At 34.8% G+C, this 18493-nt stretch overlaps 1 protein-coding gene across 1 annotated transcript in view; it reads right to left on the bottom strand.

Annotated features, from left to right (window-relative positions):
* Positions 1-14533: 14533 nt before the first annotated feature.
* Positions 14534-18493, bottom strand: part of LOC149147567 (PRA1 family protein A1-like) — a 161086-nt gene continuing 157126 nt past the window's right edge. Inside the window, exon 8 of the mRNA XM_089439298.1 lies at positions 14534-14974. The gene's annotated coding sequence lies outside the window, so the exon portion shown is untranslated. The remainder of the gene's footprint in view (positions 14975-18493) is intronic.

Raw genomic sequence — 18493 nt, 5'->3', positions numbered from 1 at the left:
TCCTCCATTAAATCTCAACTAAAAAAAGCAAAGAAACAAGCACAAGGAGCTAAAAGGGTAATGGAATTTTTGACTCTCCTAGAAGGACAAGTCAATGAAGCAGAAAAAGAAAGAAATGCCATTACATTCCAACCAGAAGAAAAGGATGAAGACATCACCAAATTAAAATTAGAAATCACCTCACTTAAGGCTCACGCATGTGAAGCAACCAAGATGAAGGAAGAAATGGAGAATCATCTAGCAAAGAAGGATGAAGTATGCAAGATGATGGAAGAAGAAATTAATCTCCTATGAAACGATGTTGATCATCTAAACAAGAGTATAAAGAGCTCTCAAACCCTAGATGACATCTTTAGTCATCAAAGATCTCCTCTTGATAAATCAGGTCTTGGTTATGTAGGTGAACCCTCAAACAAGAATGATGCAAACCGTAATGCTTCAAACAACAAGGATGTGGAAAATCTTGGAAGAAATATCGATGTCCCCAGTTCCAGCAAAAGCAAGGAGAATAGTCAAGATGACACTAGAAGAAACCCTACTCCAAGAATATATGCAAATGGTGTCAAAGATACAAGAGGAAATGGATATCATCAAAGGATCCCAAGGTAGAATGACTTTAGAAGTACATCAAGGCAATCTCCATCCTCCAGGTACCAAAGTATATTTTTTGGTTATTGCTATTCTTGTACAAATTTTGGGCACATGGCAAAGGAATGTAGGGCATACCACAAGGACAAATATAATGGTCCACATCAGTCCCCTAGAAGAAACTTTTCAAGAAGAAACCATGCCTCTTCATCTATGTACAAAAAGGAATGCTTCAAATGTCATAACATTGGACATATGGCTCGTGATTGTAACTTGACTTGGGTTCCTAACCAAGCTGAAAACATGACTACCAAGCAAGAGAAGAAGGTCACACAAGTTTGGAGAATAAAGAAAACACACATGCATCACAAGAATTTGTCATCACAAACAATGCCATATTGACATCAATGACAACCTTGACTAACAGGCTCCCCCTTTGTCATTGATGGCAATATTCTTTCCCTCTCAACATTCTCTCCCCTTTTGACATCAATGGAAAATGTGGTGCCCAAGTACTCCCCCTATTAAGCTTCTTCTCTTCATTTTATTTTCTTCATCAATGATAGTTATTCATAGATATGTTGCTCCCCCTGTCATGGTGCTCTTCTTTAATGTACTTTCTTCCCCTAAGCCTCTTCATGTATTCATGGAAATGGATGAGGTAGATGATCAACCAACTCCCCCTACCTGCATAAGCTCCTCTAGATCTTCTTTATGCTCAAGATAAGAAATATTGTTTCCTTGGAGGATATCTTGCACCCTTCATCACACAATAGTATATAACTTGAATAGATCACAAATTATAGTAAACAACAACAGGAAAACTTATGAATTATGGAAAGGTAGACCAACTACAATCAAATATTTCTAAGTATCTTGAAGCAAGTGCTATATAAAGATAAATGTAGATCATTTAGGAAAGTTTGATTCTGTAACAGATAAAGGTGTCTTTCTTGGCTATGCATATGGAAGTAAGGTCTAAAAATGTTAAAACAAAAGACTGCACAAGGTTGTAGAAGCTCTTGATGTAAGAGTGGATGCAGCAATACCTCAAAGGGAAAATTCACAAACAAATGAAGATCCAGAGGAGACAACCTACAAAGCGAGAAAATGAAGAAGAAGAGGAAGAAGAAAAGAAAGAAAAAGAAGAAATAGAATGCCAATATCCAAAGACACCATCTATATTTGTCCAAATTTATCATCTAGGAAATTATGATGATATATAAATATAGGAGTTAAGGCTAGAAAAGGATTGGTAAGTACGCCAAAACAAGAAAACTTCTCTTTGTTATCCAAAATAAACTCCAAGAACTTTACACAATCTAGTGAAGATAAGAATTGAGTTAATGCTATGGAAGAAGTAAATCGGACTAATAAGAATGAGAGATGGGAATTTGTGCCCAGAACAAAAGACAAAAATGTGATTGCCACCAAATGGGTGTTAAGTAACAAGTTGAATGAAGATGGAAAAGTAGTCAGAAATAAACATGATTGGTCTATAAAGGGTATGCTCAAGTTGAGGGTATGACTTTGAATAAATCTTTTCTCAATTTGCATGATTAGAAGCAATAAGAATATGTTTGACACTTTCATGTTTCAAGAACTTCAAAGGCTATCAAATGGATGTCAAGCCAGCCTTTCTAAATGAAAATCTATAAGAAGTATATATTGAATGGCAAGATTTCAATTTTCTAGAAATAATGATCATGCATGCACAGTAAATAAATCACTCTATGGAATAAAGAAAGCTCCTAGAGCTTGGTATTCAAGACTTGACAAATACCTACAACAACAAGGTTTCAAAAGAGGAGTTGTAGATATCAATATTTACTTCAAAACAGGAAATGAAAATATGTTAATCATTGTGGTTTATGTGGATGATACCACTTTTTGAAGTAATACAAACAAAATGAGCCAAATGTTTTCAAAATAAATGCAAAAAGAATTTGAGATGTCCATGCTTGGAGAATTTTTATTATTTCTAGGTTCGTAAATTTCTCAATCCAGAAAAGGATATACATTTCTCAACCCAAACACATCAAGGATATGTTTAAGAAATTTGGAATGGAATCTTGTGCACCTATCAATAGAACCATGATCACAGGATGTAAATTGAGAAAATATTATGAATCCCTAGAAGACAAACAAACATTGTACAGATCAATGATTGGAAACCTACTATATGTGACAACATCAAGGCTAGAAACCATGCAATCAATAGGATTGGTTGCAAGATTCCAATCTGCATTAAAGGAGACACGTGTGCAAGCATCAAAACTAATATTCAGATATCTAAAGGGGACATTGGACTTTGGCTTGTGGTATTCAAGAAGTAAGGATTCACTATAATAGCAGATGCAGATGCAGATTGAGAAGTAAGTATTGATGACAAGAAAAGTACAAGTGGAGCAACATTATTTCTAGGAAATTGTCTAGTATCATGGTTGAGAAAGAAGAAAACTTCAATCTCTCTATCCACAACAGAAGTTGAATATATTGTTGCAGCATCATCTTGCACACAAGTTCTCTAGGTGAAGCAGACATTGAAGAATATCAAGGTAGAATGTGATTACCCAATATTAACCATTTGCAACAACACTAGTGCAATAACCATTCCAAATAATCTTGTTATGCACTCAAATACTAATCATATTCACATCAAATACCACTTCCTAAGAGAAAAAATGACTAAACAAAGTGTCACACTACAATACATTGCCACCAAAGAACAAAGTTGTAGATATGTTTACAAAACCCCTTCCCAGAGAAACATTTGAATATCTCAAACAGAAGTTGGGAGTGATATCCCTCTCATATCATCAATAAAGAGAAGCACAATCCCAGGGCTAGCAACCCTCTTCTATTGATGTAAAAAATGGGTGAAGTTGCAGACAGAGGAAGAATTGCAAATACAAGGATAGTGGAATATAAAAAGAGTACTACTATATTGTTGCAGAATTGACTAAGTGTTGTATTCAATGAAAAAAGGGGATATTGTTGGAAATATTGTTTTCATTGATGTAAGAAAAGGGGAGACTAAAAAGTTATAGGATAAACTTACAAGATGGAGATTATTGGAAAGATTATTTTTGGGCTTTTGATGCTTAGTTTTGATACCCTATATTTGAATCCATTTTTACTCAGGCGACCTAGCTCAAACTAGTGCATTTGATATATGGTTGAAAAACTTATTATGAGACCTTTTCAATGATATATGGAAATCCCTCTAACTCCACAAGAATGAGGAGAAACGAAATATTATGTCAGGTTGGCCTAGTTGGAAAGTACAGATCGCCTCAACTATTTTTACAATCTAGCCTCATAAATTAATGCAAAAAACACTATAAATAAAGGATAGATGAGCATGAAGTGTATCCAAGCAACAATATCAAGTACAAGTTTTGAAAAGAGGTCTAAGATGCACAAGAGGAGATGGGGAGTATTCTTTGGGTTTAAAGGTGTGCATGAGGAGTCTAAGGAGTTTTCTTGGAGTGTTAAGGGTGTGCTATGAAAGGATAGGGTCTATGATGTTGTGAAGAGTTTTTTTGGGGGGTTTTGAGGCTATGAAGTGCACTATTATAGGATTATAATATCTGGAATGGTACTATGAGGTTCACTAGGGCATGAAGGTTAAATCTAACTAGTGTTTGAAGTTATGACTGGGGTATGAAGCAAGGATAGACGTTGAAACATGAATGTTAATGGTATGGTGATGCTATGAAATGCATGAAGTATGAAGCATCAGGTGAAGTATGAATTACTCTGTGTATGAAGACCTTAGCTTGGTGCCTATACAAGTCTTGCTAAGTTTGTGCTTAGCCAAGGAGATTAATGTCTCCAGTAGGTTGGTGCCTACACAATATCTTATTGAGTTGGTGTTATGAATAAAATATATTAAATATAAAATGATAACCGTAATAGTGATTAGTTAATTAGTAATTAGGTTAAAGAGGCATGTCTAAATGGGACATGACTTTCCATGAAGAGGCACCTGCCTAGTATATAAGTAGGCCCCTCATTCTCATTGGTATCATCATCATTCTTATTCATACATATTAATATATATTATTGTATCTCAATGGAGATCTACATATTCCAATTCTTCTAGAGTATTTAACGTTAAGAACGAACTTTGTTCATTCCATTTGGTATCATAGCAGTTTGATCCTCTGGTCGCTCCACCGCTACACAGAGTCATGCTCTTCAATCCAAGCCCTTGGCCATCGACTCTTTGTTAGCTTTATTGTTGTTGCAGTTAAGCGTTTCGCTGCAATTTGGAGTTTCTTCGTCTCGCCATCATGTTTTTGGCCATATAAATAGATTAAGAAAAAGATAAATAAATAAAAGAAAAAAAGAGAAGAAATATATAAAAAAAGGGGATTTGAAAGTAAATAAATTATATATATAAACAAAACAAACTTACCTACATTGCCCTGAGCCGCAGCTGGCCTACTATCATCGCACTGCTTAATCACTAGACCACAGCCTCTTCCACTTCGTCGTCACTCGCTAACCAGCTGCTTGCGTTGTCAAACCCCCCTCACTACTGTGACTTCCTCAACCATTTTACCACCCAAAAATAACACCATCATACGCTCAATTGTGGTGTAGTGGTGTCGAGGACACCCCAACTAAACTCAGATCCCTATCACAGCGAGACCCCTATCAGTCCTGCTCCCTACCACAACTTTCCACCATCATACTGTCACAATCTAAAACATTGCTAGCAGCTTATTTCTTCTACTGCCACACAACCAATTATTCTCCCATCTGTCATACACACTATCAACTAACAATTCACCTTTCCATATTCATGCTAATTACACCCATCGTGACAGTGGTAGCTTTCCATATGCCTACCGTCACCAGTTTGTACAATCACATCTTTTCATTTGAGCTGTCATCCAATCTGTACATTTAACTGTCCAGAAGATATTAGTAAAGATTATAGTAAAAATATTTTAAAATTTCTATATTATATATATATATTTAAATATATATAAAGTTTGAAGTTTCATCCACTAGAAATCATAAAGATTATATAAAACTTTAGGTTCCAACTAAAGAAGATTGGAAAGTTTATTTTCATAAAAAAGGGGATAATAATTAAGCAAAGAGAAATAAAAAATTATTGGTTTTAAAAAAAATATATATATATATATATATATATATTCTTTGACAAAGAATATAAAAGAGTATTTAAGGTCCAAAGATAATAAAAGGGATATATATATATATATAGAATCATATTTTCTATTCAAAAGGGGATATAAAAAAAAAAACTAAAAATCAAGTCATTAAAATTTAAGTGTTGAATTACGAAAGGGATTATTCGAAGTTATCCAATAGTTGAAGGGTATTAATATTTAAGGAAGGGTGAATATGAAGAAGGCTCATATCGACAAAGAAAAATGGAATCAATCACTGATCAGAAAGAAATTGAATCAAGGTTAGAAATGAAAGAGGGAAGATTTCCTAAAACTTTTAGTATATGTGTCGGTGCGTTATTTAAGATCAAAGAATCCATGCGGGAAATGATGTTATCATCTTTATTGATCCTACTCAAAATAATAACTATGTTAGTACTAAATGTGCTAACCAATTAGTGATTCCTGAATCAAATATAATTGAAACGAATTTTGTGGCCACATGTGACAAGCAATACGACATAAGCAATCTACAACTAAGTATTGGAGACTATATTTTTGTCTCTCAATTCACCGTTAAAACCTTATTTTGTGACAATAGTGATATAGTTCTCGGTTCGCCCTGGATCAAATCACTAGGATCTTTTATCCTAAATATGAAAAAGAAGTTTTTGACATTTTCATACAAAAAGAAAAAAATAACATTACAAGATGTTACAGTGAAGCCAGAGTCTGTAACACCAGAAGATATGCAAGATATCGCAAAAATAATTTCTCAAGAAGGTAAAAAAGTAATACAAAATATGCAAAGGGAAATTGACAAAATCACCACTGACAAAAATGAAGAAGTTACTCGCCTCAAAGACCACAACAAGAAATTATTGACGCAAATTAAGAAACTTAAAAATGACAAGAAAATATTGAAAAGCAAACTAGAAGAACTCAACACAAAAAACATATCGAAGTCTTCAAACGTAGTTGACCAAGTTGAAAAAAGAAGAATGAATACTGATATAGTCAATATCATAACTCAAGAAAATGGCAACCCAGTTGAAGGGAAAACATATTCAAATAGCGATTCGATGTTAAACTTTGTGTATTTTTATTTGAGTTTACATGCATTTAATGTTTTGAACTTAATGAATGATTAATGAATGCTCATTAAAAAAAATAAAAAGATCTTATATTAATTCCCCCCCACCCCCACAAGTATAAGCATAAGTTCAACAACATGCATATTAGTCCTCCTACCAGGTCACCTCATCATTGGTCTGTCGATGCTTCGAAACAACTCTTCAAAACTTATTGTTAGTTAATGTTTCCTACGGAAAAGTATCTTACAAAATTGGCCTAGGCATAGTCAAAACATGAATTTGAGTAGAGGGCCTCTATGCCAAGTCAGTGGTATGGTCCCTCTCAAGGAAGGAAGATTGGAAGGTGTTATTACATTGCATAATTAGCCAAATTCTCCCATTAAGGAAGCAAGGGTACATGGGTCTATCTTTCTAGAACATATGGATTACCTCAACTAAAGTTAAATTTGTTGATTTCATGTGGCAAAGCCTCTAAAAAACCTAGGTAGTCACACTCTTCCTACTATGGAGGGAACCTTCCCTCATACATGGCTTTTATTTTTACGATCATCAAATATAGTGGTCCCTACTTTTATTGTTTTAAGGAAATCTTCTCACCAAGACAACCATGGTCTTGGCCCTACAACTCCAAAGGGGCCTATTGTGATCTTTTTAATTTCCAAACTCTATCGTAGCTACCTTAACTAGAGATTCATCCAAAGTTTTCATCAAGGTGTACCAACAAATTTGTGGTGGAAAGATTTCAAGGGTTGATACCAAATCAACTAATGCTAAGGTTGGGCCAAAGTAACCCAAATCTTGGTGGTAGGACTAGTCTTGGAGGCAAGCCACTACCTTCACAAAATAAAATAATGAGTTTGGGTACAAATGGTTGTACACACAGTGAAATCTCAATGGATAGCTAAATAGCAATGAAGAGTTGAAGGTAAACAAAATTCCTATTTATTTCAGTGATGCACCCTATGGAAGTTGATCTTATAACCCATGAAAGCAATGTTTAATTGATTCCTGATAATGTGAGGCTTACTAGTTTGGAAAACATTGTCATTCCGGAGAGTTCCAAACCGACATTGGCCATAATGTGGGTGACCTTAGAATCGGAAGCATATATTATGGTGGTTCTGCACTTTAGCCATGTCTACATGGGCCAAGGAGGAAGCTCCTTGCCAATCATACTTCCCATCCTTTCTCTTGTAGGTAGAAACTATCTTAGGCGATAAAATTCCAAGGGCTATTGAATGTACCTCTATAAGAATGCTTGTGCATACTAAAGTTCTTATTTTCTTTGGAAATAACACAAATGCGATATTTAGCAAGCACGACCTACCTAATATTTTGCATGGTATGATGGGCATTAATTTATCATAATTATTTAAAGTGAGCCTTGGAGATGGACCACTTGTAGCAAATGTTCGATAACTAAGGGGATGTCCCGTGCACAACAAGTTGAGTGTGACTAGGCACTTTGAGCCATACCTCAACACAACCAGAGCATATCAGTCGACATACAGTCAATAGATTGGTTACAGAGCAATCATATACCTACAATGTTCCATCCCCACCTACATGGAGCAAGGAGTTTCCCACCGCGACCCTTTGTATTTCTAAGGGGTGCATGCCCTTAGAGGTTTTCAATGGATGGGGCCCACACCTTGATCTGGATTGGATCACTATATTGTTTTTCATTCATGTCAATGATTTAAGAGTGGAAAAAGTGGAGGAATCAACTCACATGACCCTTTTTACCGACGGGGCCTAGTTTGGCAAATTGGGGTCTAAAACCTTTCAGGAGCATTTTAAGGCATCAAATGATTTTTTTTTTGGGCAAAATCTTTGTTGCTATAGCGTAGCACCTTTTTTCCCTATTTTACACATAGAGATCTTTCCAACATTGCAAGAATCGCGTCAATCAGAGTTTGGATGTGAAAGTTATGCCACTCATAAGTTGGCCTTCATGTTTTCACCACCATAATTTGAGACAATGTCACATCAGCCCCATTATTCATGGAAAACGGGATAGCCATATGATTATGATTAAGAAGACTCTAGAAGAGCTTATATTGTAACTCTGGTTAAGAGTTGCGGTAGTAAAACCTAACCATTCTTTTGAGTGCATTTGTTCCATAGCTGAGAAAAAATAACCGAGAGGGATAGGAGATAGAGCACACATAGAGAATTTGTGCATTCTAGTAGCTCAAATGCCACAGGCCATACTTATTTGTACTCACAAACATTTTCTATTCAAAGAAATAGAGCAAAGCAGTCTTACCTTCCAGCTGGGTTTTTCTCCCAAAAGGGTTTCTTGGGTCATATGTTGTATCAAATGCGTGTGAACTTTTATTTTTTTTGTTCTCTATTTTCTGCAGAATTTCAATTTTCATGCATACAATATTAACAGTAATCTACATATGCAGAAATCTACAAGGAAATCAAACTATAATAGTGTAGAATTTCATATTTTAAATACAATTTTATCATATATGTTGTGACGAACTGTCCAGGGGAATATCAACGACAGTTTACGAATCACACCTTGAGGAGCCTCTCATAGTTATTGAATAGGGATCAACCCTAAACCTCTATTGAATGTCGTTATTCTAATTTAAGCTTTGAAGCTCTTGGCCTTTTGTTATTTTATTGATATTCATTATATGCTTAGGATTTGGTGTTTTGCTTTAAACTTATACTAGAGACTATGGCTATTGCATTTGTAGCCCACCCTTTTTGTATGAAAGCAATGTGTGTGCTCTTTTATTAATTTTCAAACAAAAATTTTATGTCAAAATATATCAAGCACACACCTTGTTGCTTCAATGATGATAAAATTGAGATTGGAACATGCAACTCCACATGCACTAGAGGATCACAATAAGACCCCACCAAATATGGATATTATGGTACAATGTTTGTTACCTTTGGTCTTTTACCACTATGTTGATACATATGCTCAAGACTTTTGGCTTAAACAACCCAATTTTGATTTTACTTTTAGCTTATGCTACATAATATGGTGACTACATTTATAACCCACCCTTTTTGTCTTAAAGCAATGTATGTGTTGCTTTATTAATTTTTCAAAGGAAACTTTACCATCAAACTATATTGAGCCCACATCTCGTCACTTTAGTGATGATAAAACCAAGATTGGATGACGTAAGTAGAGGCACTTAAGTGATTCATGCCAAACAAGAGGGAGGGAAAATTCCATTCATGAAAACCTACAATAAAACAATATGGGATCTACTTAAAGTTGAACAGCAAGTCAATGTGATGCTCCAAGTTTAGTGGGCATTTTGCAAGAAAAATAATCAATTTCAAAATATAAACAATTGGGACTGGCAACTTTGTGGCATTTCTTAAGTTGAATAATATAGTGTGCAAGAATACTTCATGATAAAAATTAAAAATTAAATAAATAAATAAATACCCTAATGTGATGTAATGATTTGGACATTATTATCATAGAATGATTTGTCATAGTGACTCGTGTCAGTGATTTAAGACATGGAAATAGTGTTAAAAGTTGATTTGTTAGCTCAATTCAATGTGCTATCATCAAATATATGCTACTATATATCTATGTTTGTTTGTAAAGGATTTCAATGAGTACAATGATCCAATCCATTATAGAATTGTGATACTTACACAAATAGCATAAATTTTAGTTGATATTGTACAGATGTCAAAATGCTCAATTGAGTGACATGGTTGTTGCCATGTCATTAACTATTTAAAACAATTAGACAACAACCTTCCCAAGAGGTTTAGCTAGGCATAAACGTAACATGTTACTGAGGGAGAACTCTAGCTACAAAAGTTGGGTTGACCATCAAATTGTCTAATATTTTTGCCATTTTACTTGTTGATAGTTTTCCTTTTCCAAAGTAAACCTTGTGGGATTCCCCCATCTTCCTCAAAAATATCTAGATGGAAGGAAACCCAACCATAAATGGCAATAGTCAATTGTAATCTCGAGGTACTCGACCAAATTTGAACTTGTGAACTATGGCCTCCATGTCGACAACATGTGGGTGGTTCAATCAAACTAATCCTTGAGACTAGCTTGTTAATAATATATTCTTGGATGTGTGTATATATACATAGTTTTAGATAGAAAGAGATACATGCAATGATATTTGTGTCACTATACACCCATAATACATGCAATCTTTCAAAATCTCTTAGTTATCTATATGCATGATATTTTTTGTTTTCAATTACATCATAATTCAATGTTATGAGTAGTCTCTAAAAATATACATCTAAATGAGAAGTGTTGATGTTTTAGACATGCAATTAGTTCTCTATCATTAAGACCAATATCATCACTAGGAGAATTCAAATATATCAAAGTTATGCATATTATTTTTTGTTTTCAATTACATCATAACTCAGTGTTATGAGTCGTCACTAAAAACATACATCTAATTGAGAAGTGTTGATGTTTTAGACATGCAAATAGTTCTCTATCATTAAGACCAATATCATCACCAAGAGAATTGAAATATATCAAAGGTAATAGGAAATGTAAATAAGGAATAGAATGACAAAATAGAAGACTAAATGTCACCAAAGGTTGACCTTATACTAAATAGGAAGAGCAAGCCACTCAAAGGAGGAATAACTAATAAGAACAAAATTGCACAAGGAAAACATAAGAAAGGAGGATACAATTACTAACAAAGGAAACACCACAAACTAAAAACTTCAAATGAAGCAAAACCACAACCAAGGTAAAGAATAAATAAAAGAGTTCCAAAAATCAAAAAACATGAAATATGAAACAAGCAAACCATGCAAAACCCAACAATACTAATTCTTAGAGAAGGAAGAGAAAAGGACCACAAAACAAGCCAAAATGAAACAAGTAATCATCATGCTCAAAAAGAACCAAAAAACAAGAAAGCAAACTCACTAATAGTAATATCCTCTTGTTTGTTTATAAATTGAAAGTCGAGTTCTACTAAACTTACTATAATGTCCCCTTTTTGGAGGAATTTGAAATCTTCTTAGATTCAATTGCTTCCATGATGCATTTTTCAAAGATGTGGTATCCTCGCAAAGAACCTTGGCATCCCCCATGCCAATGTGGTGTTTAGTGTTGTTTGAGTGTAATGTAAAGACTAAGGGAAAACACTAATTATGGAGTTACGAATATGCAATGTTACCTCAATCAAAGTTGACATTGTGAAAAAAAAGTGATTGATCCAAAGATCACTAGATTTTTGTAAATATACCTTTGGTATATGGTTTTCCTTTTGTAGGCAAAATTATTGAAGAAAAAACTATTAGTTTTATCCCCCCTTTAACCTAAATGGTGGGTTAGATTTGCTGATGACACCAATGTCCACTAGCATTGTGATAAGAAATTCAAAAGTTTTGTGGGGCACCTAACAAACAATCTCAGCGAAACCAATGCACCATGAAATTTTCGACAGAAGTTACTTATGATTCTCAACATATTTGTAACAAATAAGGAAGCATATAAACAGATAAAAAAAACACTCAAAACATCATCTCCATCTGAATTTCACCGCCACCTAGGGTGAGCATGCTAAATACCCACGCCATTAATGCTCTCTAGTTTTCTTACCTTTGCCCTTGACATATGTCCTTAGATTCCCTTGGTCATTGCTTGGTTTGTCCGTTCCCTCTTATTGTGTTCTGATTTTTTGGGCTCTTTTTGTTTATTCTGTGCTTGATTGGCTTTTTCCTTCCTCGGGTCTCTTTAATTTTTTCATGATTCCTTCTGTTATTTAAATCTCTCCTCTTTTGTCTGTTGCTCTACAGTTTTGTTTTATTAGTTGGACCTTGTTATTTCAATCATGTTCTTCCTCTTTAATTTAAGGCCAACCTTTGGCGTGTAATCTAGTGTTATTTTCTTTTGTATTCCTTGTGTTCCCTATTGCCCTTAATATTCTTGAATATCTTATGATCTTATGAGCCTTAATGATAAATAGCAAACTTCTTGTCTAAAACATTGGCATTTGAAAATTAGATGCATTGACTCTAAAAAATCTCTCATAATGCATGTTTGTTAGCACATTGGATTAGTTTAATTTAAGATTACTATCAATTGCTGCTTGCAAATATCTTATTTCAATGTCAACTTAATAAAGTCCTAACCAACTTTACAGTATGGAAATATGTCATTTAAAAGACAACATGATAACTCTAAGTCAAGCCTATACAGGTTATGGAATAACCAAATATCTTATTTCAATGTCAACTTAACGAAGTCCTAACCAACTTTACAATATGGAAATACGTCATTTAAAAGACAACATAATAACTCTCAATGGATACATTTAGTCAAGCCTATACAGGTTATGGAAGAACCAAGACACTAACGTTGATGTATTATAAATACAGGTTATGGAACAACCAAGATACTAACGTTAATGTATTGTAAGTTGTTCATCCATAATATATGTGAAATATTTTTAAAACAAGCTTATAATGAAAATGGATTTTTTTACCATCTGACCTTCATCAATACAATATTTCCTCTTTTAATTGCCAAAATCTTAAAATGAATTATGCCTACTAAACTCTTATATCAAATATATGAACTATTCAAATGATTAACCAATAAAATTATTGACTGGCATGCCCTGAAATGTGTTATTATGAAATTATTGACATAAGGCTCCATAAGTAAAAATTATCACCAATTATTAGGAGCCAGCAACTTGATTGTGTAAAATGGATCCAATAACGACCAGAAACAAAATGAGGTCATAAACAGCTTATTACCACCAATCGTTCATAGTTGATGCACATTTATGCAGGACAACCATGTATATCCATATGCTAAGTGAAAAAACCTACACCTAACGCAGTCCAGCAACTTATTTGTAATTGTGTCCGTAGAAAGATCTTGTACCTGAATTTATTTATTTAACACCATGTTTACATGCTCAATATGGTTCCAAAGAACAAGAAATAAAACACACAAATTCATTCACAACTGTCAGTCCGCCCAATTATTTTAAGTTTCAATGACGATTTGAATTATTCTTTTAAAAAAATTCCTACTTCCGAATTTGTAATCTTTCCAAATTTGTATCTCTTAAGTCAGATTCCCACCATTCCATTTGCAGCCATAACCAAAAGCTAAAAAAGTATACATTCGTAGTAAGTTGCTAGCCTTATTTGGACTCGTATTTCATTTGTCTATGTTATTCTTATAGGATGGGCAACAAACCTATCAAGAACACTTATATATTTCAAATATACCTTACAAATCATTGTATTTATGAATTAAAAGGATGACATAAAAATCTATATCAACTTTGTGAAAATGTCCAATAAAGCAAATGATGCTCCAGAAATCATTTTTCTTAAACAAAAATCGTAAATTGAAACTCAATTGCGCACAAATCCTGGAATAGAACCTTTTTTAATGCAAATTCCAAAGAACTGGGCGTACAAGCCTAAAGAGTTAAAAGAAAGATTTATATTCTTTTTTTGTTTAGTAAACAATTTTGCACCCTGAGAAGTTAATACAAGACTCGTAACAGGCCTGCGTTGTTCGTAACGAGGTCCAAAAATGCAGCATGAGGTCAATCAGAATATATGAAACATTATCTTTGTAAAAAAAAATATATAAATCTACAACCATGATTATGCTTTAATGGTATGAAGATTTTTTTAAGTGAAGTTTTTACCGAACGCAAGCTATATTATCACGCGTAGTAGTAGTGAACAAGTACAATAATCCATAATATGCTATTAAAGAAGAAATTTCAATAAAAAACCCGGAATTATAGAAGATTAATATTTTCAGTGACAGAAAAACCTCAGACCTCTTACCTTGGGCCTATCAGAATGGTTTAACTGGTAAATTTGTCAATCCATTTTACAATCCAATTAACTGACAAGTGAACCAAGCTGATGCATCTGGTACCAAAATTTCATTAAAATACTAGCAATGAAAATGATAGACAAGATAGTGGAGAAAGCTGTCTATCCCCTTTCGCCTTTGCTTACAATACAATTACAGGAATACGCTTTTGAGATATCTTAGACACAAATCGCTACAACTTTCATCCAGAAATCTCAAAGCGCTTTATTAATGCACATATCGATGTATGCGGAAATCAATTTGCCTGATGGTTTGCAGCTGATATCAAGTCCAATATCCTGCACAAGGTACATAGAACAGACAACACTTAAAATCACTTTCATCCTGGTGCAACAAATCTATCAAAAGAATAACATCAACCATAGTCAGTGACCAACAACTTGTCAGGTCCCAACCTAACTCCCCTAGTTACATGAATAGGTTGTTAGTAGTTACTCCATGTATTGGGGCCATCTCTATTAAATAAAGCCCATAAGGTTGTTAGTAGTTACTCCAGTATTGGGGCCATCTCTATTAAATAAAGCCCATAAGGTTGTAAAGTGTGAAAATAATAAATATAAATGGCCTCATAAAGGGCCACTTAGTGGGTGAGGTCTTATTAATTGTGGTTCACTAGGGTTTTAAGGTTTTGGTCAATTAGAAATGTTGGACATTAGATAAACCAACGCTCCCGTGTGTTTCGCGACATGGACTAACCACCTCTCGTGCATCCTTATCTCTGGCGATGTGATGGCTGACTAGCACTTGCAGGTTTTGGTCTAACGGCAATCGTGATTCCCAACAGGTGGTATCAGAGCGTAGGTCACGAGTTTGATACACACCCGACTCACGTTGGGGGGGAGATTGTTGGGCATTGGATAAACCAATGCTCCCCGTGTGTTTTGTGACATGGACTAACCGCCTCTCGTGGATCCTTATCTCTGGCGATGCGATCGTTGACTAACACCAGCGGGTTTTGGTCTAATGGCAATCGTGATTCCCAACAAGAAACCATATATGGTAGTAGAAGCTATGTAATCAGTTGCCAAGTGAACATAATCAGATTCAAATCTCTTTTCAATTGGAGGTTACCCCCTTGAAGAGGCAAGTGAACATTTCTCTCAATTTTGAATATCAATAAAGTGTGGCTTTCTGTTTTTCTTTCCAAATTCTGGTTCCATTTATTTGCTTTCCACAGGTTATATTTCTGTCTATCTTGCACTGAACATTCAATTTCAGCTATCAAGAAACACCACAAACAGTATCAGAGCATTTTCCTATGCCAACATGCATTCAAATTTTAGGGAAAAAATAAAATAAAAAATAGGCTAAAAATGTGTTCTGATGTCTTTAAACAACACAAAGATCTGTTGTTTAATGAGTAAACCTACAGTTGGGGAAGAATGCATGCAGAAAATATAAGTGACATCACTTGGCTGGGTGCCTTTATAACCTTTGCTGATACCCCTTCAGGTATCACCACATCAAACAGCATCTATATACAGGATTGTCATCCACATATCCTCAGGTATATTGAAATCCCCCTACGCACGCCTGAAACCAACTTTACATAATATTGTTGATCATCCTGTTGCTATAGTACATGCAGAACAATGCTTGGCCAGATGACTCTCATGTACCAGGCAATTGGACCGTATGGCTAAGGATACGGTCTATACTCCTTAGTGTTGTGAAAGATTTGGCCAAGCACTATTGTTCAAAATCCTTGGGTATATCAAAGAGCTATAGCACTTGACACTCCCTCGTCTTTACGACCAAGGAAAGTCTATCATCTTGTTATCATGCAAACATGTATTGACAAGCCTGTTATCCATAGCCCAATGGACAGGCACTTCTTGACAGGTCATTTCTCATTGATCAGTGGCACAATTTCAAAGTACAGAGATTTAGTGGGTCTTGACATCCCATGGGGAGATATCGTCCCCTTTAGTCGCCAGTGTTAACCTCAGTAGCACTTCTTGCTACTGAAAGGTTAAGGTCCAGTGGGACTTAGTCACACTGGTCTATTTCCAGATGCTTCAGGGCATAACTGTTGATCAGAAGAACTTATACATTCAATTTCATAGTTTCCAAGAAACTGCTATTTTGGGAAGTTCTGCTTTTTCGATATGCAGACCATTAAAGGCCCAGACATTCGATTCGACTACTACTTCTTGATCATTGTGAAAATGCAAGTCCAATGGGACTGATTTCACTCAGATCCGAAATGGCACTTTCTTTTTCTTTTGTTCTTTTTCTCTTTTTGCTTTTTTGTTATTATGGCCCATCATGTCATTTGGCCAAAAGTTGTACTTTCATGCTTTTTTAATTTTGGAGGAAGATTGCCTTTTTAGGGATGTGTATAATTAGTAAGTTTATATATTTGGCAGGTGCAGGTGTTGGTCATGGTTCCTGGCTAGCGAAGGGTGGTCTAAGATTCCTTTGCATGGATAACCCGACACTTTCCCTTGTTAACATGCAAACATGTATTGACAAACTTGACGTGGATACCCCCTTCTACGGCGCTTGCTTTAAGGTAACTCCGGAAGTTTCCGATAGAAAGTGCAGCGTTAGAGCAGTTTGATTTGTGAGATATGGTTATATGGCTGGTATCATGTCTTCTCAAGATGGTCCAACTGGGGAGTCGCACAGGCTTATGAGTGTCCAGTGTCTAGCGTTGGTTTATGATAGTCCGCTGAGGTGTGTCACGTTTGCTGCCTAGTACGTAGTTTCACCTCTAACCCACCTTTGGGTAAATTTTCAAGGATTATGACTTCAAAATCATCAGTTGTGAAATAATTAAATAATTAATTTTTTATTTAATTATTTAATCACATGGAAAAGAAGTCAAATAGTTATTAATGAGATCTTTTACTGAATCTCTTCATGTGTAAAACTAGAGGAAAAGTAAGATTTTTTCAATTCAATGAGATGTGAAAAGCAGATTTTGTTGATGTTTCCACTTAAGAAGTGGAGCAAACAAAAGCAGATTTTGAGCTTTTTGCCAAAATAATTTAATGTGGAAAAAAGGAAGAAAGTATGGATTTACTTACAAAGCTTTTGGCCTTTCCAACTTTTCCTTGTTTTGAGCCATTGGATTAACTAGTTTGAGAAAGGAAATGTTTCTTCCATATATGCATATTGGAGCACCGTATAAGAATTGGAAATTTTTTCTTAGATGCTTTGGTAGCAATAGAGATCTCACCTTTCTATGTTCTAGTATCTCAGCCCACTACCTCCACCGCAAGCGAAGGAACTCACAACAACCTGTCACTTAGTACTCATTATGGTGCAACCAACTTATTGGTTAATTTGTGATTTCATTCAATTATGTTTTGATTCTAACTTTTTGAATGTATTGGAGGCCATTGAATGATTGTTTTTTGCAGTGTGATGGCATATTGAAGTGCACTTGTTTTGAATTATTTCACTCGAGGTCCACATTCATTTCTTGCATCAATTTCAATTCCGTTGCTACTATTACTCTCATAAATCTAATTTCAACTATTATAAACTTCATTCTCAAGAACTACTTCACTTTTAGTTTCTTATCAGCAAGTCAAAAGTGAAGCTTTGTGGTATGCTAATCAAATTGAAGTTTTATGCAGGAATATTAAGTGGATAATAACATACATCGTCTGGGGACACCCCCAGAGACTAGAAAACACTAGTCTGAACGGAGAGACTTTCGACCGTGACAGGGTTGACTTTCTATAAGTTCTTGCAAGTTTGTCAATACATAGTTGAGTGATAACACCTCCATACCACAAGCAACAAAATTCCTACATAATTTTCAATATCAAGAATTTGGGAATTCC

This window comes from Pinus tabuliformis, chromosome 9 (assembly GCF_031772625.1).
Source record: "Pinus tabuliformis cultivar Carrire ecotype Pingquan chromosome 9, CPIR1, whole genome shotgun sequence".
NCBI classification, from domain to species: domain Eukaryota; kingdom Viridiplantae; phylum Streptophyta; class Pinopsida; order Pinales; family Pinaceae; genus Pinus; species Pinus tabuliformis.
This window is presented reverse-complemented; position numbering and strand designations above follow the sequence as displayed.